The sequence below is a fragment of the Camelus dromedarius genome, chromosome 4, assembly GCF_036321535.1.
Source record: "Camelus dromedarius isolate mCamDro1 chromosome 4, mCamDro1.pat, whole genome shotgun sequence".
Classification (NCBI taxonomy): domain Eukaryota; kingdom Metazoa; phylum Chordata; class Mammalia; order Artiodactyla; family Camelidae; genus Camelus; species Camelus dromedarius.
Genome location: NC_087439.1, coordinates 684,165 through 708,826, shown reverse-complemented (window position 1 = coordinate 708,826; position 24,662 = coordinate 684,165).

Below are 24,662 nucleotides of genomic sequence, written 5' to 3'. Positions count from 1 at the left end.
GTTCTGAGAGATAAGTGTGTGTGAAAGCCGTCTTTCTCCTAGCTTGTTCGGAACACAAAGTTTCTTTTCAGTTGCAAACTACACTCCATACATATACATGGGGAGGTACTAGCTCCAACTCGGTTTTACAGTGAAAACTGCCGGAACTTCAAACCGTCACTAGGAAACAGACTGAGAAACCAGAGTAAAAGTTTCTACTGCAACCCGTTCTTTTTGCGCTAGATGAACGAACGTCTCTCCACATGCTCAGTTCTGAGAGATATGAGTATGTGAAAGCCGTCCTTCACCTAGGTGGTTGGGAACACAAAGTTTCTTTTCAGTTGCAAACTCCACTCCATACATATATATGGGGAGGTACTAGCTCCAAATCTGTTTTACAGTGAAAACTGCAGGAACTTCAAACCGGCACTAGGAAACAGACTGAGAAACAAGAGTAAAAGTTTCTCCTGCAACCCGTTCCCTTAGTGCTAGATGAACGAACGTCTCTCCACAGGCTCATTTCTGAGAGATAAGTGTGTGTGAAAGCCGTCCTTCCCCTAGCTTGTTGGGAACACAAAGTTTCTTTTCAGTTGCAAACTCCACTCCATACATATATATGGGGAGGTACTAGCTCCAACTCGGTTTTACAGTGAAAACTGCCGGAACTTCAAACCGGCACTAGGAAACAGACTGAGAATCCAGAGTAAATGTTTCTCCGACAACCCGTTCCCTTTGTGCTAGATGAACGAACGTCTCTCCACATGCTCAGTTCTGAGAGATAAGTGCTGGTAAAAGCCGTCCTTCACCTAGCTTGCTGGGAACACAAAGATTCTTTTCAGTTGCAAACCCCACTCCATACATATATATGGGGAGGTACTAGCTCCAACCCGTTTTTACAGTGAAAACTGCAGGAAATTCAAACCGACACTAGAAAACAGACTGAGAAACCAGAGTAAAAGATTCTCCTGCAACCCGTTCCATTTGTGCTAGATGAAGGAACGTCTCTCCACATGCTCAGTTCTGAGAGATAAGTGTGTGTGAAAGCCGTCCTTCACCTAGCATGTTGGGAACACAAAGTTTCTTTTCAGTTGCAAACTCCACTCCATACATATATATGGGGAGGTACTAGCTCCAACTCGGTTTTACAGTGAAAACTGCAGGAACTTCAAACCGGCACTAGGAAACAGACTGAGAAACCAGAGTAAAAGATTCTCCTGTAACCCGTTCCCTTTGTGATAGATGAACGAACGTCTCTCCACATGCTCATTTCTGAGAGATAAGTGTGTGTGAAAGCCGTCCTTCACCTAGCTTGTTGGGAACACAAAGTTTCTTTTCAGTTGCAAACTCCACTCCATACATATATATGGTAAGGTACTAGCTCCAATTCGGTTTTACAGTAAAAATTGCAGGAACTTCAAATCGGCACTAGGAAACAGACTGAGAAACCAGAGAAAATGTTTCTCCTGCAACCAGTTCCATTTGTGCTATTTGAACGAACGTCTCTCCACATGCTCAGTTCTGAGAGATAAGTGTGTGTGAAAGCCGTCCTTCACCTAGCTTGTTGGGAACACAAAGTTTCTTTTCAGTTTCAAACTCCACTCCATACATATATATGGGGAGGTACTATCTCCAACTCGGTTTTACAGTGAAATCTGCAGGAACTTCAAACCGGCACTAGGAAACAGACTGAGAAACCACAGTAAAAGATTCTACTGTAACCCGTTCCCTTTGTGCTAGATGAACGAACGTCTCTCCACATGCTCATTTCCGAGAGATAAGTGTGTGTGAAAGCCGTCCTTCACCTAGCTTGTTGGGAACACAAAGTTTCTTTTCAGTTGCAAACTCCACTCCATACATATATATGGGGAAGTACTAGCTCCAACTCGGTTTTACAGTGAAAACTGCAGGAATTTCAAACCGGCACTAGGAAACAGACTGAGAATCCAGAGTAAAAGTTTCTCCAGCAACCCGTTCCCTTTGTGCTAGATGAACGAACGTCTCTCCACATGCTCAGTTCTGAGAGATAAGTGTGTGTGAAAGCCGTTCTTCACCTAGCTTGTTGGGAACACAAAGTTTCTTTTCAGTTGCAAACTCCACTCCATACATATATATGGGGAAGTACTAGCTCCAACCCGGTTTTACAGTGAAAACTGCAGGAACTTCAAACCGGCACTAGAAAACAGACTGAGAATCCAGAGAAAAAAATTCTCCTGCAACCCGTTCCATTAGTGCTAGATGAACGAACGTCTCTCCACATGCTCAGTTCTGAGAGATAAGTGTGTGTGAAAGCCGTCCTTCACCTAGCTTGTTGGGAACAAAATGTTTCTATTCAGTTGCAAATTCCACTCCATACATATATATGGGGAGGTACTAGCTCCAACCCGGTTTTACAGTGAAAACTGCAGGAACTTCAAACCGGCACTAGGAAACGGACTGAGAAACCAGAGTGAAAGATACTCCTGCAAGCCGTTCACTTTGTTCTAGATGAACGAACGACTCTCCACATGCTCAGTTCTGAGAGATAAGTGTGTGTGAAAGCCGTCCTTCACCTAGCTTGTTCGGAACACAAACTTTCTTTTAAGTTACAAACACCAGTCCATACATATATATGGTGAAGTACTAGATCCAACTCGGTTTTACAGTGAAAACTGCAGGAACTTCCAATCGGCACTAGGAAACAGACTGAGAAACCAGAGTAAAAGTTTCTCCTGCAACCCGTTCCCTTTGTGCTAGATGAACGAAAGTCTCTCCACATGCTCAGTTGTGAGAGATAAGTGTGTGTGAAAGCCGTCCTTCACGTAGCTTGCTGGGAACACAAAGATTCTTTTCAGTTGCAAACTCCACTCCATACATATATATGGGGAGGTACTAGCTCCAACCCGTTTTACAGTGAAAACTGCAGGAACTTCAAACCGACAATAGAAAACAGACTGAGAAACCAGAGTAAAAGATTCTCCTGCAACCCGTTCCATTTGTGCTAGATGAACGAACGTCTCTCCACATGCTCAGTTCTGAGAGATAAGTGTGTGTGAAAGCCGTGCTTCACCTAGCTTGTTGGGAACACAAAGTTTCTTTTCAGTTGCAAACTCCACTCCATACATATATATGGGGAGGTACTAGCTCCAACTCGGTTTTACAGTGAAAACTGCAGGAACTTCATACCGGCACTAGGAAACAGACTGAGAAAACAGAGAAAAAGATTCTACTGTAACCCGTTCCCTTTGTGCTAGATGAACTAACGTCTCTCCACATGCTCATTTCTGAGAGATAAGTGTGTGTGAAAGCCGTCCTTCACCTAGCTTGTTGGGAACACAAAGTTTCTTTTCAGTTGCAAACTCCAATCCATACATATATATGGTGAGGTACTAGCTCCAATTCGGTTTTACAGTAAAAATTGCAGGAACTTCAAATCGGCACTTGGAAACAGACTGAGAAACCAGAGTAAATGTTTCTCCTGCAACCAGTTCTATTTGTGCTAGTTGAACGAACGTCTCTCCACATGCTCAGTTCTGAGAGATAAGTGTGTGTGAAAGCCGTCCTTCACCTAGCTTGTTGGGAACACAAAGTTTCTTTTCAGTTGCAAATTCCACTCCATACATATATATGGGGAAGTACTAGCTCCAACCCGGTTTTACAGTGAAAACTGCAGGAACTTCAAACCGGCACTAGGAAACAGACTGAGAAAACAGAGAAAAAGATTCTACTGTAACCCGTTCCCTTTGTGCTAGATGAACGAACGTCTCTCCACATGCTCATTTCTGAGAGATAAGTGTGTGTGAAAGCCGTCCTTCACCTAGCTTGTTGGGAACACAAAGTTTCTTTTCAGTAGCAAACTCCACTCCATACATATATATGGGGAAGTACTAGCTCCAACTCGGTTTTACAGTGAAAACTGCAGGAACTTCCAACCGGCACTAGGAAACAGACTGAGAAACCAGAGTAAAAGATTCTCCTGCAACCCTTTCCCTTTGTGCTAGTTCAACGAACGTCTCTCCACATGCTCAGTTCTGAGAGATAAGTGTGTGTGAAAGCCGTCCTTCACCTAGCATGTTGGGAACACAAAGTTTCTTTTCAGTTGCAAACTCCACTCCATACATATATATGGGGAAGTACTAGCTCCAACTCGGTTTTACAGTGAAAACTGCAGGAACTTCCAACCGGCACTAGGAAACAGACTGAGAAACCAGAGTAAAAGATTCTCCTGCAACCCGTTCGCTTTGTGCTAGTTGAACGAACGTCTCTCCACATGCTCAGTTCTGAGAGATAAGTGTGTGTGAAAGCCGTCCTTCACCTAGCTTGTGGGGAACACAAAGTTTCTTTTCAGTTGCAAACTCCACTCCATACATATATATGGTGTAGTACTAGCTCCAACTCGGTTTTACAGTGAAAACTGCAGGAACTTCCAACCGGCACTAGGAAACAGACTGAGAAACCAGAGTAAAAGATTCTCCTGCAACCCGTTCCCTTTGTGCTAGATGAACGAACGTCTCTCCACATGCTCAGTTCTGAGAGATAAGTGTGTGTGAATGCCGTCCTTCACCTAGCTTGTGGGAACACAAAGTTTCTTTTCAGTTGCAAACTCCACTCCATACTTATATATGGGGTGGTACTAGCTCCAACTCGGTTTTACAGTGAAAACTGCCGGAATTTCAAACCGGCACTAGAAAACAGACTGAGAATCCAGAGTAAAAGATTCCCCTGCAACCCGTTCCCTTTGTGCTAGATGAACGAACGTCTCTCCACATGCTCAGTTCTGAGAGATAAGTGTGTGTGAAAGCCGTCCTTCACCTAGCTTGTTGGGAACACAAAGTTTCTTTTCAGTTGCAAACTCCACTCCATACATATATATGGGGAAGTACTAGCTCCAACCCGGTTTTACAGTGAAAACTGCAAGAACTTCAAACCGGCACTAGGAAACAGACTGAGAAACCAGAGTAAAAGATTCCCCTGCAAGCCGTTCCCTTTGTTCTAGATGAACGAACGTCTCTCCACTTGCTCAGTTCTGAGAGATATGTGTGTGTGAAAGCCGTCCTTCACCTAGCTTGCTGGGAACACAAAGATTCTTTTCAGTTGCAAACTCCACTCCATACATATATATGGGGAGGTACTAGCTCCAACCCGATTTTACAGTGAAAACTGCAGGAAATTCAAACCGACACTAGAAAACAGACTGAGAAACCAGAGTAAAAGATTCTCCTGCAACCCGTTCCATTTGTGCTAGATGAAGGAACGTCTCTCCACATGCTCAGTTCTGAGAGATAAGTGTGTGTGAAAGCCGTCCTTCACCTAGCATGTTGGGAACACAAAGTTTCTTTTCAGTTGCAAACTCCACTCCATACATATATATGGGGAGGTACTAGCTCCAACTCGGTTTTACAGTGAAAACTGCAGGAACTTCAAACCGGCACTAGGAAACAGACTGAGAAACCAGAGTAAAAGATTCTCCTGTAACCCGTTCCCTTTGTGCTAGATGAACGAACGTCTCTCCACATGCTCATTTCTGAGAGATAAGTGTGTGTGAAAGCCGTCCTTCACCTAGCTTGTTGGGAACACAAAGTTTCTTTTCAGTTGCAAACTCCACTCCATACATATATATGGTGAGGTACTAGCTCCAATTCGGTTTTACAGTAAAAATTGCAGGAACTTCAAATCGGCACTAGGAAACAGACTGAGAAACCAGAGAAAATGTTTCTCCTGCAACCAGTTCCATTTGTGCTATTTGAACGAACGTCTCTCCACATGCTCAGTTCTGAGAGATAAGTGTGTGTGAAAGCCGTCCTTCACCTAGCTTGTTGGGAACACAAAGTTTCTTTTCAGTTGCAAACTCCACTCCATACATATATATGGGGAGGTACTATCTCCAACTCGGTTTTACAGTGAAAACTGCAGGAATTTCAAACCGGCACTAGGAAACAGACTGAGAAACCACAGTAAAAGTTTCTACTGTAACCCGTTCCCTTTGTGCTAGATGAACGAACGTCTCTCCACATGCTCATTTCCGAGAGATAAGTGTGTGTGAAAGCCGTCCTTCACCTAGCTTGTTGGGAACACAAAGTTTCTTTTCAGTTGCAAACTCCACTCCATACATATATATGGGGAAGTACTAGCTCCAACTCGGTTTTACAGTGAAAACTGCAGGAATTTCAAACCGGCACTAGGAAACAGACTGAGAATCCAGAGTAAAAGTTTCTCCAGCAACCCGTTCCCTTTGTGCTAGATGAACGAACGTCTCTCCACATGCTCAGTTCTGAGAGATAAGTGTGTGTGAAAGCCGTTCTTCACCTATCTTGTTGGGAACACAAAGTTTCTTTTCAGTTGCAAACTCCACTCCATACATATATATGGGGAAGTACTAGCTCCAACCCGGTTTTACAGTGAAAACTGCAGGAACTTCAAACCGGCACTAGAAAACAGACTGAGAAACCAGAGAAAAAAATTCTCCTGCAACCCGTTCCATTAGTGCTAGATGAACGAACGTCTCTCCACATGCTCAGTTCTGAGAGATAAGTGTGTGTGAAAGCCGTCCTTCACCTAGCTTGTTGGGAACAAAATGTTTCTATTCAGTTGCAAATTCCACTCCATACATATATATGGGGAGGTACTAGCTCCAACCCGGTTTTACAGTGAAAACTGCAGGAACTTCAAACCGGCACTAGGAAACAGACTGAGAAACCAGAGTGAAAGATACTCCTGCAAGCCGTTCACTTTGTTCTAGATGAACGAACGTCTCTCCACATGCTCAGTTGTGAGAGATAAGTGTGTGTGAAAGCCGTCCTTCACGTAGCTTGCTGGGAACACAAAGATTCTTTTCAGTTGCAAACTCCACTCCATACATATATATGGGGAGGTACTAGCTCCAACCCGTTTTTACAGTGAAAACTGCAGGAACTTCAAACCGACAATAGAAAACAGACTGAGAAACCAGAGTAAAAGATTCTCCTGCAACCCGTTCCATTTGTGCTAGATGAACGAACGTCTCTCCACATGCTCAGTTCTGAGAGATAAGTGTGTGTGAAAGCCGTGCTTCACCTAGCTTGTTGGGAACACAAAGTTTCTTTTCAGTTGCAAACTCCACTCCATACATATATATGGGGAGGTACTAGCTCCAACTCGGTTTTACAGTGAAAACTGCAGGAACTTCAAACCGGCACTAGGAAACAGACTGAGAAAACAGAGAAAAAGATACTACTGTAACCCGTTCCCTTTGTGCTAGATGAACTAACGTCTCTCCACATGCTCATTTCTGAGAGATAAGTGTGTGTGAAAGCCGTCCTTCACCTAGCTTGTTGGGAACACAAAGTTTCTTTTCAGTAGCAAACTCCACTCCATACATATATATGGTGAGGTACTAGCTCCAATTCGGTTTTACAGTAAAAATTGCAGGAACTTCAAATTGGCACTAGGAAACAGACTGAGAAACCAGAGTAAATGTTTCTCCTGCAACCAGTTCTATTTGTGCTAGTTGAACGAACGTATCTCCACATGCTCAGTTCTGAGAGATAAGTGTGTGTGAAAGCCGTCCTTCACCTAGCTTGTTGGGAACACAAAGTTTCTTTTCAGTTGCAAACTCCACTCCATACATATATATGGGGAGGTACTAGCTCCAACCCGGTTTTACAGTGAAAACTGCAGGAACTTCCAACCGGCACTAGGAAACAGACTGAGAAACCAGAGTAAAAGATTCTCCTGCAACCCGTTCCCTTTGTGCTAGTTCAACGAACGTCTCTCCACATGCTCAGTTCTGAGAGATAAGTGTGTTTGAAAGCCGTCCTTCACCTAGCATGTTGGGAACACAAAGTTTCTTTTCAGTTGCAAACTCCACTCCATACATATATATGGGGAAGTACTAGCTCCAACTCGGTTTTACAGTGAAAACTGCAGGAACTTCCAACCGGCACTAGGAAACAGACTGAGAAACCAGAGTAAAAGATTCTCCTGCAGCCCGTTCGCTTTGTGCTAGTTGAACGAACGTCTCTCCACATGCTCAGTTCTGAGAGATAAGTGTGTGTGAAAGCCGTCCTTCACCTAGCTTGTGGGGAACACAAAGTTTCTTTTCAGTTGCAAACACCACTCCATACATATATATGGGGTAGTACTAGCTCCAACTCGGGTTTACAGTGAAAACTGCAGGAACTTCCAACCGGCACTAGGAAACAGACTGAGAAACCAGAGTAAAAGTTTCTCCTGCAACCCGTTCCCTTTGTGCTAGATGAACGAACGTCTCTCCACATGCTCAGTTCTGAGAGATAAGTGTGTGTGAATGCCGTCCTTCACCTAGCTTGTGGGAACACAAAGTTTCTTTTCAGTTGCAAACTCCACTCCATACATATATATGGGGTGGTACTAGCTCCAACTCGGTTTTACAGTGAAAACTGCCGGAATTTCAAACCAGCACTAGAAAACAGACTGAGAATCCAGAGTAAAAGATTCCCCTGCAACCCGTTCCCTTTGTGCTAGATGAACGAACGTCTCTCCACATGCTCAGTTCTGAGAGATAAGTGTGTGTGAAAGCCGTCCTTCACCTAGCTTGTTGGGAACACAAAGTTTCTTTTCAGTTGCAAACTCCACTCCATACATATATATGGGGAAGTACTAGCTCCAACCCGGTTTTACAGTGAAAACTGCAAGAACTTCAAACCGGCACTAGGAAACAGACTGAGGATCCAGAGTAAAAGATTCTCCTGCAACCCGTTCCCTTTGTGCTAGATGAACGAACGTCTCTCCACATGCTCAGTTCTGAGAGATAAGTGTGTGTGAATGCCGTCCTTCACCTAGCTTGTGGGAACACAAAGTTTCTTTTCAGTTGCAAACTCCACTCCATACATATATATGGGGTGGTACTAGCTCCAACTCGGTTTTACAGTGAAAACTGCCGGAATTTCAAACCGGCACTAGAAAACAGACTGAGAATCCAGAGTAAAAGATTCCCCTGCAACCCGTTCCCTTTGTGCTAGATGAACGAACGTCTCTCCACATGCTCAGTTCTGAGAGATAAGTGTGTGTGAAAGCCGTCCTTCACCTAGCTTGTTGGGAACACAAAGATTCTTTTCAGTTGCAAACTCCAATCCATACATATATATGGGGAAGTACTAGCTCCAACCCGGTTTTACAGTGAAAACTGCAAGAACTTCAAACCGGCACTAGGAAACAGACTGAGAATCCAGAGTAAAAGATTCCCCTGCAACCCGTTCCCTTTGTGCTAGATGAACGAACTTCTCTCCACATGCTCAGTTCTGAGAGATAAGTGTGTGTGAAAGCCGTCCTTCACCTAGCTTGTTGGGAACACAAAGTTTCTTTTCAGTTGCAAACTCCACCCCATACATATATATGGGGAAGTACTAGCTCCAACCCGGTTTTACAGTGAAAACTGCAAGAACTTCAAACCGGCACTAGGAAACAGACTGAGAAACCAGAGTAAAAGATTCCCCTGCAAGCCGTTCCCTTTGTTCTAGATGAACGAACGTCTCTCCACATGCTCAGTTCTGAGAGATATGTGTGTGTGAAAGCCGTCCTTCACCTAGCTTGTTGGGAACACAAAGTTTCTTTTCAGTTGCAAACTCCACTCCATACATATATATGGGGAAGTACTAGCTCCAACTCGGTTTTACAGTGAAAACTGCAGGAAATTCCAACCGGCACTAGGAAACAGAGTGAGAAACCAGAGTAAAAGATTATCCTGCAACCCGTTCCATTTGTGCTAGATGAACGAACGTCTCTCCACATGCTCAGTTCTGAGAGATAAAGGTGTGTGAAAGCCGTCCTTCACCTAGCTTGGTGGGAACACAAAGTTTCTTTTCAGTTGCAAACTCCACTCCATACATATATATGGGGAGGTACTAGCTCCAACCCGGTTTTACAGTGAAAACTGCAGGAACTTCAAACCGGCACTAGGAAACAGAATGAGAAACCAGAGTAAAAGTTTCTCCTGTAACCCGTTCCCTTTGTGCTAGATGAACGAACGTCTCTCCACATGCTCATTTCTGAGAGATAAGTGTGTGTGAAAGCCGTCCTTCACCTAGCTTGTTGGGAACACAAAGTTTCTTTTCAGTAGCAAACTCCACTCCATACATATATATGGGGAAGTACTAGCTCCAACTCGGTTTTACAGTGAAAACTGCAGGAACTTCCAACCGGCACTAGGAAACAGACTGAGAAACCAGAGTAAAAGATTCCCCTGCAACCCGTTCCCTTTGTGCTAGTTCAACGAACGTCTCTCCACATGCTCAGTTCTGAGAGGTAAGTGTGTGTGAAAGCCGTCCTTCACCTAGCATGTTGTGAACACAAAGTTTCTTTTCAGTTGCAAACTCCACTCCATACATATATATGGGGAAGTACTAGCTCCAACTCGGTTTTACAGTGAAAACTGCAGGAACTTCCAACCGGCACTAGGAAACAGACTGAGAAACCAGAGTAAAAGATTCCCCTGCAACCCGTTCGCTTTGTGCTAGTTGAACGAACGTCTCTCCACATGCTCAGTTCTGAGAGTTAAGTGTGTGTGAAAGCCGTCCTTCACCTAGCTTGTGGGGAACACAAAGTTTCTTTTCAGTTGCAAACTCCACTCCATACATATATATGGGGAAGTACTAGCTCCAACTCGGTTTTACAGTGAAAACTGCAGGAACTTCCAACCGGCACTAGGAAACAGACTGAGAAACCAGAGTAAAAGATTCTCCTGCAACCCGTTCCCTTTGTGCTAGATGAACGAACGTCTCTCCACATGCTCAGTTCTGAGAGATAAGTGTGTGTGAATGCCGTCCTTCAACTAGCTTGTGGGAACACAAAGTTTCTTTTCAGTTGCAAACTCCACTCCATACATATATATGGGGTGGTACTAGCTCCAACTCGGTTTTACAGTGAAAACTGCCGGAATTTCAAACCGGCACTAGGAAACAGACTGAGAATCCAGAGTAAAAGATTCCCCTGCAACCCGTTCCCTTTGTGTCAGATGAACGAACGTCTCTCCACATGCTCAGTTCTGAGAGATAAGTGTGTGTGAAAGCCGTCCTTCACCTAGCTTGTTGGGAACACAAAGTTTCTTTTCAGTTGCAAACTCCACTCCATACATATATATGGGGAAGTACTAGCTCCAACCCGGTTTTACAGTGAAAACTGCAAGAACTTCAAACCGGCACTAGGAAACAGACTGAGAAACCAGAGTAAAAGATTCCCCTGCAAGCCGTTCCCTTTGTACTAGATGAACGAACGTCTCTCCTCTTGCTCAGTTCTGAGAGATATGTGTGTGTGAAAGCCGTCCTTCACCTAGCTTGTTGGGAACACAAAGTTTCTTTTCAGTTGCAAACTCCACTCCATACATATATATGGGGAAGTACTAGCTCCAACCCGGTTTTACAGTGAAAACTGCAAGAACTTCAAACCGGCACTAAGAAACAGACTGAGAAACCAGAGTAAAAGATTATCCTGCAACCCGTTCCCTTTGTGCTAGATGAACGAACGTCTCTCCACATGCTCAGTTCTGAGAGATAAGTGTGTGAAAGCCGTCCTTCACCTAGCTTGTTGGGAACACAAAGTTTCTTTTCAGTTGCAAACTCCTCTCCATACATATATATGGGGAAGTACTTGCTCCAAACAGGTTTTACAGTGAAAACTGCAGGAACTTCCAACCGGCACTAGGAAACAGACTGAGAAACCAGAGTAAAAGATTCTTCTGCAAGCCGTTCCCTTTGTTCTAGATGAACGAACGTCTCTCCACATGCTCAGTTCTGAGAGATAAGTGCGTGTGAAAGCCTTCCTTCACCAAGTTTGTTGGGAACAGAAAGTTTCTTTTCAGTTGCAAACTCCACTCCATACATATATATGGGGAAGTACAAGCTCCAACTCGGTTTTACAGTGAAAACTGCAGGAACGTCCAACCGACATTAGGAAACAGACTGAGAAACCAGAGTAAAAGATTCTCCTGCAACCCGTTCCCTTTGTGCTAGATGAACGAACGTCTCTCCACATGCTCAGTTCTGAGAGATAAGTGTGTGTGAATGCCGTCCTTCACCTAGCTTGTGGGAACACAAAGTTTCTTTTCAGTTGCAAACTCCACTCCATACATATATATGGGGTGGTACTAGCTCCAACTCGGTTTTACAGTGAAAACTGCCGGAACTTCAAACCGGCACTAGGAAACAGACTGAGAATCCAGAGTAAAAGATTCCCCTGCAACCCGTTCCCTTTGTGCTAGATGAACGAACGTCTCTCCACATGCTCAGTTCTGAGAGATAAGTGTGTGTGAAAGCCGTCCTTCACCTAGCTTGTTGGGAACACAAAGTTTCTTTTCAGTTGCAAACTCCACCCCATACATATATATGGGGAAGTACTAGCTCCAACCCGGTTTTACAGTGAAAACTGCAAGAACTTCAAACCGGCACTAGGAAACAGACTGAGAAACCAGAGTAAAAGATTCCCCTGCAAGCCGTTCCCTTTGTTCTAGATGAACGAACGTCTCTCCACATGCTCAGTTCTGAGAGATATGTGTGTGTGAAAGCCGTCCTTCACCTAGCATGTTGGGAACACAAAGTTTCTTTTCAGTTGCAAACTCCACTCCATACATATATATGGGGAAGTACTAGCTCCAACTCGGTTTTACAGTGAAAACTGCAGGAACTTCCAACCGGCACTAGGAAACAGAGTGAGAAACCAGAGTAAAAGATTATCCTGCAACCCGTTCCCTTTGTGCTAGATGAACGAACGTCTCTCCACATGCTCAGTTCTGAGAGATAAAGGTGTGTGAAAGCCGTCCTTCACCTAGCTTGTTGGGAACACAAAGTTTCTTTTCAGTTGCAAACTCCAATCCATACATATATATGGGGAGGTACTAGCTCCAACTCTGTTTTACAGTGAAAACTGCAGGAACTTCCAACCGGCACTAGGAAACAGAGTGAGAAACCAGAGTAAAAGATTCCCCTGCAACCCGTTCGCTTTGTGCTAGTTGAACGAACGTCTCTCCACATGCTCAGTTCTGAGAGTTAAGTGTGTGTGAAAGCCGTCCTTCACCTAGCTTGTGGGGAACACAAAGTTTCTTTTCAGTTGCAAACTCCACTCCATACATATATATGGGGAAGTACTAGCTCCAACTCGGTTTTACAGTGAAAACTGCAGGAACTTCCAACCGGCACTAGGAAACAGACTGAGAAACCAGAGTAAAAGATTCTCCTGCAACCCGTTCCCTTTGTGCTAGATGAACGAACGTCTCTCCACATGCTCAGTTCTGAGAGATAAGTGTGTGTGAATGCCGTCCTTCAACTAGCTTGTGGGAACACAAAGTTTCTTTTCAGTTGCAAACTCCACTCCATACATATATATGGGGTGGTACTAGCTCCAACTCGGTTTTACAGTGAAAACTGCCGGAATTTCAAACCGGCACTAGGAAACAGACTGAGAATCCAGAGTAAAAGATTCCCCTGCAACCCGTTCCCTTTGTGTCAGATGAACGAACGTCTCTCCACATGCTCAGTTCTGAGAGATAAGTGTGTGTGAAAGCCGTCCTTCACCTAGCTTGTTGGGAACACAAAGTTTCTTTTCAGTTGCAAACTCCACTCCATACATATATATGGGGAAGTACTAGCTCCAACCCGGTTTTACAGTGAAAACTGCAAGAACTTCAAACCGGCACTAGGAAACAGACTGAGAAACCAGAGTAAAAGATTCCCCTGCAAGCCGTTCCCTTTGTACTAGATGAACGAACGTCTCTCCTCTTGCTCAGTTCTGAGAGATATGTGTGTGTGAAAGCCGTCCTTCACCTAGCTTGTTGGGAACACAAAGTTTCTTTTCAGTTGCAAACTCCACTCCATACATATATATGGGGAAGTACTAGCTCCAACCCGGTTTTACAGTGAAAACTGCAAGAACTTCAAACCGGCACTAAGAAACAGACTGAGAAACCAGAGTAAAAGATTATCCTGCAACCCGTTCCCTTTGTGCTAGATGAACGAACGTCTCTCCACATGCTCAGTTCTGAGAGATAAGTGTGTGAAAGCCGTCCTTCACCTAGCTTGTTGGGAACACAAAGTTTCTTTTCAGTTGCAAACTCCTCTCCATACATATATATGGGGAAGTACTTGCTCCAAACAGGTTTTACAGTGAAAACTGCAGGAACTTCCAACCGGCACTAGGAAACAGACTGAGAAACCAGAGTAAAAGATTCTTCTGCAAGCCGTTCCCTTTGTTCTAGATGAACGAACGTCTCTCCACATGCTCAGTTCTGAGAGATAAGTGCGTGTGAAAGCCTTCCTTCACCAAGTTTGTTGGGAACAGAAAGTTTCTTTTCAGTTGCAAACTCCACTCCATACATATATATGGGGAAGTACAAGCTCCAACTCGGTTTTACAGTGAAAACTGCAGGAACGTCCAACCGACATTAGGAAACAGACTGAGAAACCAGAGTAAAAGATTCTCCTGCAACCCGTTCCCTTTGTGCTAGATGAACGAACGTCTCTCCACATGCTCAGTTCTGAGAGATAAGTGTGTGTGAATGCCGTCCTTCAACTAGCTTGTGGGAACACAAAGTTTCTTTTCAGTTGCAAACTCCACTCCATACATATATATGGGGTGGTACTAGCTCCAACTCGGTTTTACAGTGAAAACTGCCGGAATTTCAAACCGGCACTAGGAAACAGACTGAGAATCCAGAATAAAAGATTCCCCTGCAACCCGTTCCCTTTGTGTCAGATGAACGAACGTATCTCCACATGCTCAGTTCTGAGAGATAAGTGTGTGTGAAAGCCGTCCTTCACCTAGCTTGTTGGGAACACAAAGTTTCTTTTCAGTTGCAAACTCCACTCCATACATATATATGGGGAAGTACTAGCTCCAACCCGGTTTTACAGTGAAAACTGCAAGAACTTCAAACCGGCACTAGGAAACAGACTGAGAAACCAGAGTAAAAGATTCCCCTGCAAGCCGTTCCCTTTGTACTAGATGAACGAACGTCTCTCCTCTTGCTCAGTTCTGAGAGATATGTGTGTGTGAAAGCCGTCCTTCACCTAGCTTGTTGGGAACACAAAGTTTCTTTTCAGTTGCAAACTCCACTCCATACATATATATGGGGAAGTACTAGCTCCAACCCGGTTTTACAGTGAAAACTGCAAGAACTTCAAACCGGCACTAAGAAACAGACTGAGAAACCAGAGTAAAAGATTATCCTGCAACCCGTTCCCTTTGTGCTAGATGAACGAACGTCTCTCCACATGCTCAGTTCTGAGAGATAAGTGTGTGAAAGCCGTCCTTCACCTAGCTTGTTGGGAACACAAAGTTTCTTTTCAGTTGCAAACTCCTCTCCATACATATATATGGGGAAGTACTTGCTCCAAACAGGTTTTACAGTGAAAACTGCAGGAACTTCCAACCGGCACTAGGAAACAGACTGAGAAACCAGAGTAAAAGATTCTTCTGCAAGCCGTTCCCTTTGTTCTAGATGAACGAACGTCTCTCCACATGCTCAGTTCTGAGAGATAAGTGCGTGTGAAAGCCTTCCTTCACCAAGTTTGTTGGGAACAGAAAGTTTCTTTTCAGTTGCAAACTCCACTCCATACATATATATGGGGAAGTACAAGCTCCAACTCGGTTTTACAGTGAAAACTGCAGGAACGTCCAACCGACATTAGGAAACAGACTGAGAAACCAGAGTAAAAGATTCTCCTGCAACCCGTTCCCTTTGTGCTAGATGAACGAACGTCTCTCCACATGCTCAGTTCTGAGAGATAAGTGTGTGTGAATGCCGTCCTTCACCTAGCTTGTGGGAACCCAAAGTTTCTTTTCAGTTGCAAACTCCACTCCATACATATATATGGGGTGGTACTAGCTCCAACTCGGTTTTACAGTGAAAACTGCCGGAACTTCAAACCGGCACTAGGAAACAGACTGAGAAACCAGAGTAAAAGATTCCCCTGCAACCCGTTCGCTTTGTGCTAGTTGAACGAACGTCTCTCCACATGCTCAGTTCTGAGAGTTAAGTGTGTGTGAAAGCCGTCCTTCACCTAGCTTGTGGGGAACACAAAGTTTCTTTTCAGTTGCAAACTCCACTCCATACATATATATGGGGAAGTACTAGCTCCAACTCGGTTTTACAGTGAAAACTGCAGGAACTTCCAACCGGCACTAGGAAACAGACTGAGAAACCAGAGTAAAAGATTCTCCTGCAACCCGTTCCCTTTGTGCTAGATGAACGAACGTCTCTCCACATGCTCAGTTCTGAGAGATAAGTGTGTGTGAATGCCGTCCTTCAACTAGCTTGTGGGAACACAAAGTTTCTTTTCAGTTGCAAACTCCACTCCATACATATATATGGGGTGGTACTAGCTCCAACTCGGTTTTACAGTGAAAACTGCCGGAATTTCAAACCGGCACTAGGAAACAGACTGAGAATCCAGAGTAAAAGATTCCCCTGCAACCCGTTCCCTTTGTGTCAGATGAACGAACGTCTCTCCACATGCTCAGTTCTGAGAGATAAGTGTGTGTGAAAGCCGTCCTTCACCTAGCTTGTTGGGAACACAAAGTTTCTTTTCAGTTGCAAACTCCACTCCATACATATATATGGGGAAGTACTAGCTCCAACCCGGTTTTACAGTGAAAACTGCAAGAACTTCAAACCGGCACTAGGAAACAGACTGAGAAACCAGAGTAAAAGATTCCCCTGCAAGCCGTTCCCTTTGTACTAGATGAACGAACGTCTCTCCTCTTGCTCAGTTCTGAGAGATATGTGTGTGTGAAAGCCGTCCTTCACCTAGCTTGTTGGGAACACAAAGTTTCTTTTCAGTTGCAAACTCCACTCCATACATATATATGGGGAAGTACTAGCTCCAACCCGGTTTTACAGTGAAAACTGCAAGAACTTCAAACCGGCACTAAGAAACAGACTGAGAAACCAGAGTAAAAGATTATCCTGCAACCCGTTCCCTTTGTGCTAGATGAACGAACGTCTCTCCACATGCTCAGTTCTGAGAGATAAGTGTGTGAAAGCCGTCCTTCACCTAGCTTGTTGGGAACACAAAGTTTCTTTTCAGTTGCAAACTCCTCTCCATACATATATATGGGGAAGTACTTGCTCCAAACAGGTTTTACAGTGAAAACTGCAGGAACTTCCAACCGGCACTAGGAAACAGACTGAGAAACCAGAGTAAAAGATTCTTCTGCAAGCCGTTCCCTTTGTTCTAGATGAACGAACGTCTCTCCACATGCTCAGTTCTGAGAGATAAGTGCGTGTGAAAGCCTTCCTTCACCAAGTTTGTTGGGAACAGAAAGTTTCTTTTCAGTTGCAAACTCCACTCCATACATATATATGGGGAAGTACAAGCTCCAACTCGGTTTTACAGTGAAAACTGCAGGAACGTCCAACCGACATTAGGAAACAGACTGAGAAACCAGAGTAAAAGATTCTCCTGCAACCCGTTCCCTTTGTGCTAGATGAACGAACGTCTCTCCACATGCTCAGTTCTGAGAGATAAGTGTGTGTGAATGCCGTCCTTCACCTAGCTTGTGGGAACACAAAGTTTCTTTTCAGTTGCAAACTCCACTCCATACATATATATGGGGTGGTACTAGCTCCAACTCGGTTTTACAGTGAAAACTGCCGGAACTTCAAACCGGCACTAGGAAACAGACTGAGAATCCAGAGTAAAAGATTCCCCTGCAACCCGTTCCCTTTGTGCTAGATGAACGAACGTCTCTCCACATGCTCAGTTCTGAGAGATAAGTGTGTGTGAAAGCCGTCCTTCACCTAGCTTGTTGGGAACACAAAGTTTCTTTTCAGTTGCAAACTCCACCCCATACATATATATGGGGAAGTACTAGCTCCAACCCGGTTTTACAGTGAAAACTGCAAGAACTTCAAACCGGCACTAGGAAACAGACTGAGAAACCAGAGTAAAAGATTCCCCTGCAAGCCGTTCCCTTTGTTCTAGATGAACGAACGTCTCTCCACATGCTCAGTTCTGAGAGATATGTGTGTGTGAAAGCCGTCCTTCACCTAGCATGTTGGGAACACAAAGTTTCTTTTCAGTTGCAAACTCCACTCCATACATATATATGGGGAAGTACTAGCTCCAACTCGGTTTTACAGTGAAAACTGCAGGAACTTCCAACCGGCACTAGGAAACAGAGTGAGAAACCAGAGTAAAAGATTATCCTGCAACCCGTTCCCTTTGTGCTAGATGAACGAACGTCTCTCCACATGCTCAGTTCTGAGAGATAAAGGTGTGTGAAAGCCGTCCTTCACCTAGCTTGTTGGGAACACAAAGTTTCTTTTCAGTTGCAAACTCCAATCCATACATATATATGGGGAGGTACTAGCTCCAACTCTGTTTTACAGTGAAAACTGCAGGAAATTCCAACCGGCACTAGGAAACAGAGTGAGAAACCAGAGTAAAAGATTCCCCTGCAACCCGTTCGCTTTGTGCTAGTTGAACGAACGTCTCTCCACATGCTCAGTTCTGAGAGTTAAGTGTGTGTGAAAGCCGTCCTTCACCTAGCTTGTGGGGAACACAAAGTTTCTTTTCAGTTGCAAACTCCACTCCATACATATATATGGGGAAGTACTAGCTCCAACTCGGTTTTACAGTGAAAACTGCAGGAACTTCCAACCGGCACTAGGAAACAGACTGAGAAACCAGAGTAAAAGATTCTCCTGCAACCCGTTCCCTTTGTGCTAGATGAACGAACGTCTCTCCACATGCTCAGTTCTGAGAGATAAGTGTGTGTGAATGCCGTCCTTCAACTAGCTTGTGGGAACACAAAGTTTCTTTTCAGTTGCAAACTCCACTCCATACATATATATGGGGTGGTACTAGCTCCAACTCGGTTTTACAGTGAAAACTGCCGGAATTTCAAACCGGCACTAGGAAACAGACTGAGAATCCAGAGTAAAAGATTCCCCTGCAACCCGTTCCCTTTGTGTCAGATGAACGAACGTCTCTCCACATGCTCAGTTCTGAGAGATAAGTGTGTGTGAAAGCCGTCCTTCACCTAGCTTGTTGGGAACACAAAGTTTCTTTTCAGTTGCAAACTCCACTCCATACATATATATGGGGAAGTACTAGCTCCAACCCGGTTTTACAGTGAAAACTGCAAGAACTTCAAACCGGCACTAGGAAACAGACTGAGAAACCAGAGTAAAAGATTCCCCTGCAAGCCGTTCCCTTTGTACTAGATGAACGAACGTCTCTCCTCTTGCTCAGTTCTGAGAGATATGTGTGTGTGAAAGCCGTCCTTCACCTAGCTTGTTGGGAACACAAAGTTTCTTTTCAGTTGCAAACTCCACTCCATACATATATATGGGGAAGTACTAGCTCCAACCCGGTTTTACAGTGAAAACTGCAAGAACTTCAAACCGGCACTAAGAAACAGACTGAGAAACCAGAGTAAAAGATTATCCTGCAACCCGTTCCCTTTGTGCTAGATGAACGAACGTCTCTCCACATGCTCAGTTCTGAGAGATAAGTGTGTGAAAGCCGTCCTTCACCTAGCTTGTTGGGAACACAAAGTTTCTTTTCAGTTGCAAACTCCTCTCCATACATATATATGGGGAAGTACTTGCTCCAAACAGGTTTTACAGTGAAAACTGCAGGAACTTCCAACCGGCACTAGGAAACAGACTGAGAAACCAGAGTAAAAGATTCTTCTGCAAGCCGTTCCCTTTGTTCTAGATGAACGAACGTCTCTCCACATGCTCAGTTCTGAGAGATAAGTGCGTGTGAAAGCCTTCCTTCACCAAGTTTGTTGGGAACAGAAAGTTTCTTTTCAGTTGCAAACTCCACTCCATACATATATATGGGGAAGTACAAGCTCCAACTCGGTTTTACAGTGAAAACTGCAGGAACGTCCAACCGACATTAGGAAACAGACTGAGAAACCAGAGTAAAAGATTCTCCTGCAACCCGTTCCCTTTGTGCTAGATGAACGAACGTCTCTCCACATGCTCAGTTCTGAGAGATAAGTGTGTGTGAATGCCGTCCTTCAACTAGCTTGTGGGAACACAAAGTTTCTTTTCAGTTGCAAACTCCACTCCATACATATATATGGGGTGGTACTAGCTCCAACTCGGTTTTACAGTGAAAACTGCCGGAATTTCAAACCGGCACTAGGAAACAGACTGAGAATCCAGAATAAAAGATTCCCCTGCAACCCGTTCCCTTTGTGTCAGATGAACGAACGTATCTCCACATGCTCAGTTCTGAGAGATAAGTGTGTGTGAAAGCCGTCCTTCACCTAGCTTGTTGGGAACACAAAGTTTCTTTTCAGTTGCAAACTCCACTCCATACATATATATGGGGAAGTACTAGCTCCAACCCGGTTTTACAGTGAAAACTGCAAGAACTTCAAACCGGCACTAGGAAACAGACTGAGAAACCAGAGTAAAAGATTCCCCTGCAAGCCGTTCCCTTTGTACTAGATGAACGAACGTCTCTCCTCTTGCTCAGTTCTGAGAGATATGTGTGTGTGAAAGCCGTCCTTCACCTAGCTTGTTGGGAACACAAAGTTTCTTTTCAGTTGCAAACTCCACTCCATACATATATATGGGGAAGTACTAGCTCCAACCCGGTTTTACAGTGAAAACTGCAAGAACTTCAAACCGGCACTAAGAAACAGACTGAGAAACCAGAGTAAAAGATTATCCTGCAACCCGTTCCCTTTGTGCTAGATGAACGAACGTCTCTCCACATGCTCAGTTCTGAGAGATAAGTGTGTGAAAGCCGTCCTTCACCTAGCTTGTTGGGAACACAAAGTTTCTTTTCAGTTGCAAACTCCTCTCCATACATATATATGGGGAAGTACTTGCTCCAAACAGGTTTTACAGTGAAAACTGCAGGAACTTCCAACCGGCACTAGGAAACAGACTGAGAAACCAGAGTAAAAGATTCTTCTGCAAGCCGTTCCCTTTGTTCTAGATGAACGAACGTCTCTCCACATGCTCAGTTCTGAGAGATAAGTGCGTGTGAAAGCCTTCCTTCACCAAGTTTGTTGGGAACAGAAAGTTTCTTTTCAGTTGCAAACTCCACTCCATACATATATATGGGGAAGTACAAGCTCCAACTCGGTTTTACAGTGAAAACTGCAGGAACGTCCAACCGACATTAGGAAACAGACTGAGAAACCAGAGTAAAAGATTCTCCTGCAACCCGTTCCCTTTGTGCTAGATGAACGAACGTCTCTCCACATGCTCAGTTCTGAGAGATAAGTGTGTGTGAATGCCGTCCTTCACCTAGCTTGTGGGAACCCAAAGTTTCTTTTCAGTTGCAAACTCCACTCCATACATATATATGGGGTGGTACTAGCTCCAACTCGGTTTTACAGTGAAAACTGCCGGAACTTCAAACCGGCACTAGGAAACAGACTGAGAATCCAGAGTAAAAGATTCCCCTGCAACCCGTTCCCTTTGTGCTAGATGAACGAACGTCTCTCCACATGCTCAGTTCTGAGAGATAAGTGTGTGTGAAAGCCGTCCTTCACCTAGCTTGTTATGAACACAAAGTTTCTTTTCAGTTGCAAACTCCACCCCATACATATATATGGGGAAGTACTAGCTCCAACCCGGTTTTACAGTGAAAACTGCAAGAACTTCAAACCGGCACTAGGAAACAGACTGAGAAACCAGAGTAAAAGATTCCCCTGCAAGCCGTTCCCTTTGTTCTAGATGAACGAACGTCTCTCCACATGCTCAGTTCTGAGAGATATGTGTGTGTGAAAGCCGTCCTTCACCTAGCATGTTGGGAACACAAAGTTTCTTTTCAGTTGCAAACTCCACTCCATACATATATATGGGGAAGTACTAGCTCCAACTCGGTTTTACAGTGAAAACTGCAGGAACTTCCAACCGGCACTAGGAAACAGAGTGAGAAACCAGAGTAAAAGATTATCCTGCAACCCGTTCCCTTTGTGCTAGATGAACGAACGTCTCTCCACATGCTCAGTTCTGAGAGATAAAGGTGTGTGAAAGCCGTCCTTCACCTAGCTTGTTGGGAACACAAAGTTTCTTTTCAGTTGCAAACTCCAATCCATACATATATATGGGGAGGTACTAGCTCCAACTCTGTTTTACAGTGAAAACTGCAGGAACTTCCAACCGGCACTAGGAAACAGAGTGAGAAACCAGAGTAAAAGATTATCCTGCAACCCGTTCCCTTTGTGCTAGATGAACGAACGTCTCTCCACATGCTCAGTTCTGAGAGATATGTGTGTGTGAAAGCCGTCCTTCACCTAGCATGTTGGGAACACAAAGTTTCTTTTCAGTTGCAAACTCCAATCCATACATATATATGGGGAGGTACTAGCTCCAACTCTGTTTTACAGTGAAAACTGCAGGAATTTCCAACCGGCACTAGGAAACAGACTGAGAAACCAGAGTAAAAGTTTCACCTGCAACACGTTCCCTTTGTGCTAGATGAACGAACGTCTCTCCACATGCTCAGTTCTGAGAGATAAGTGTGTGTGAAAGCCGTCCTTCACCTAGCTTGTTCGGAACACAAAGTTTCTTTTCAGTTGCAAATTCCACTCCATATATATACATGGGGAGGTACTAGCTCCAACTCGGTTTTACAGTGAAAACTGCCGGAACTTCAAACCGGCACTAGGAAACAGACTGAGAAACCAGAGTAAAAGTTTCTCCTGCAACCCGTTCTTTTTGTGCTAGATGAACGAACGTCTCTCCACATGCTCAGTTCTGAGAGATATGTGTGTGTGAAAGCCGTCCTTCACCTAGGTGGTTGGGAACACAAAGTTTCTTTTCAGTTGCAAACTCCACTCCATACATATATATGGGGAGGTTCTAGCTCCAACCCGGTTTTACAGTGAAAACTGCAGGAACTTCAAGCAAGCACTAGGAAACAGACTGAGAATCCAGAGTAAAGATTCTCCTACAACCCGTTCCCTTTGTGCTAGATGAACGAACGTCTCTCCACATGCTCATTTCTGAGAGATAAGTGTGTGTGAAAGCCGTCCTTCACCTAGCTTGTTGGGAACACAAAGTTTCTTTTCAGTTGCAAACTCCAATCCATACATATATATGGGGAGGTACTAGCTCCAACTCTGTTTTACAGTGAAAACTGCAGGAATTTCCAACCGGCACTAGGAAACAGACTGAGAAACCAGAGTAAAAGTTTCCCCTGCAACCCGTTCCCTTTGTGCTAGATGAACGAACGTCTCTCCACATGCTCAGTTCTGAGAGATAAGTGTGTGTGAAAGCCGTCCTTCACCTAGCTTGTTCGGAACACAAAGTTTCTTTTCAGTTGCAAACTCCACTCCATACATATACATGGGGAGGTACTAGCTCCAACTCGGTTTTACAGTGAAAATTGCCGGAACTTCAAACCGGCATTAGGAAACAGACTGAGAAACCAGAGTAAAAGTTTCTCCGGCAACCCGTTCTTTTTGTGCTAGATGAACGAACGTCTCTCCACATGCTCAGTTCTGAGAGATATGTGTGTGTGAAAGCCGTCCTTCACCTAGGTGGTTGGGAACACAAAGTTTCTTTTCAGTTGCAAACTCCACTCCATACATATATATATGGGGAAGTTCTAGCTCCAACCCGGTTTTACAGTGAAAACTGCAGGAACTTAAAATCGGCACTAGGAAACAGACTGAGAAACCAGAGTAAAAGATTCTCCTGCAACCCGTTCCCTTTGTGTTAGATGAACGAAAGTCTCTCCACATGCTCATTTCTGAGAGATAAGTGTGTGTGAAGCCGTCCTTCACCTAGCTTGTTGGGAACACAAAGTTTCTTTTCAGTTGCAAAATCCACTCCATACATATATATGGGGAGGTACTAGCTCCAACTCGGTTTTACAGTGAAAACTGCAGGAACTTCCAACCGGCACTAGGAAACAAACTGAGAAACCAGAGTAAAAGTTTCTCCTGCAACCCGTTCCCTTTGTTCTAGATGAACGAACGTCTCTCCACATGCTCAGTTCTGAGAGATAAGTGTGTGTGAAAGCCGTCCTTCACCTAGCTTGTACGGAACACAAAGTTTCTTTTCAGTTGCAAACTCCACTCCATACATATACATGGGGAGGTACTAGCTCCAACTCGGTTTTACAGTGAAAACTGCCGGAACTTCAAACCGGCACTAGGAAACAGACTGAGAAACCAGAGTAAAAGTTTCTCCTGCAACCCGTTCTTATTGCGCTAGATGAACGAACGTCTCTCCACATGCTCAGTTCTGAGAGATATGAGTGTGTGAAAGCCGTCCTTCACCTAGGTGGTTGGGAACACAAAGTTTCTTTTCAGTTGCAAACTCCACTCCATACATATATATGGGGAGGTACTAGCTCCAACACTGTTTTACAGTGAAAACTGCAGGAATTTCCAACCGGCACTAGGAAACAGACTGAGAAACCAGAGTAAAAGTTTCACCTGCAACCCGTTCCCTTTGTGCTAGATGAACGAACGTCTCTCCACATGCTCAGTTCTGAGAGATAAGTGTGTGTGAAGCCGTCCTTCACCTAGCTTGTTCGGAACACAAAGTTTCTTTTCATTTGCAAACTCCACTCCATACATATACATGGGGAGGTACTAGCTCCAACTCGGTTTTACAGTGAAAACTGCCGGAACTTCAAAACGGCACTAGGAAACAGACTGAGAAACCAGAGTAAAAGTTTCTCCTGCAACCCGTTCTTTTTGTGCTAGATGAACGAACGTCTCTCCACATGCTCAGTTCTGAGAGATATGTGTGTGTGAAAGCCGTCCTTCAC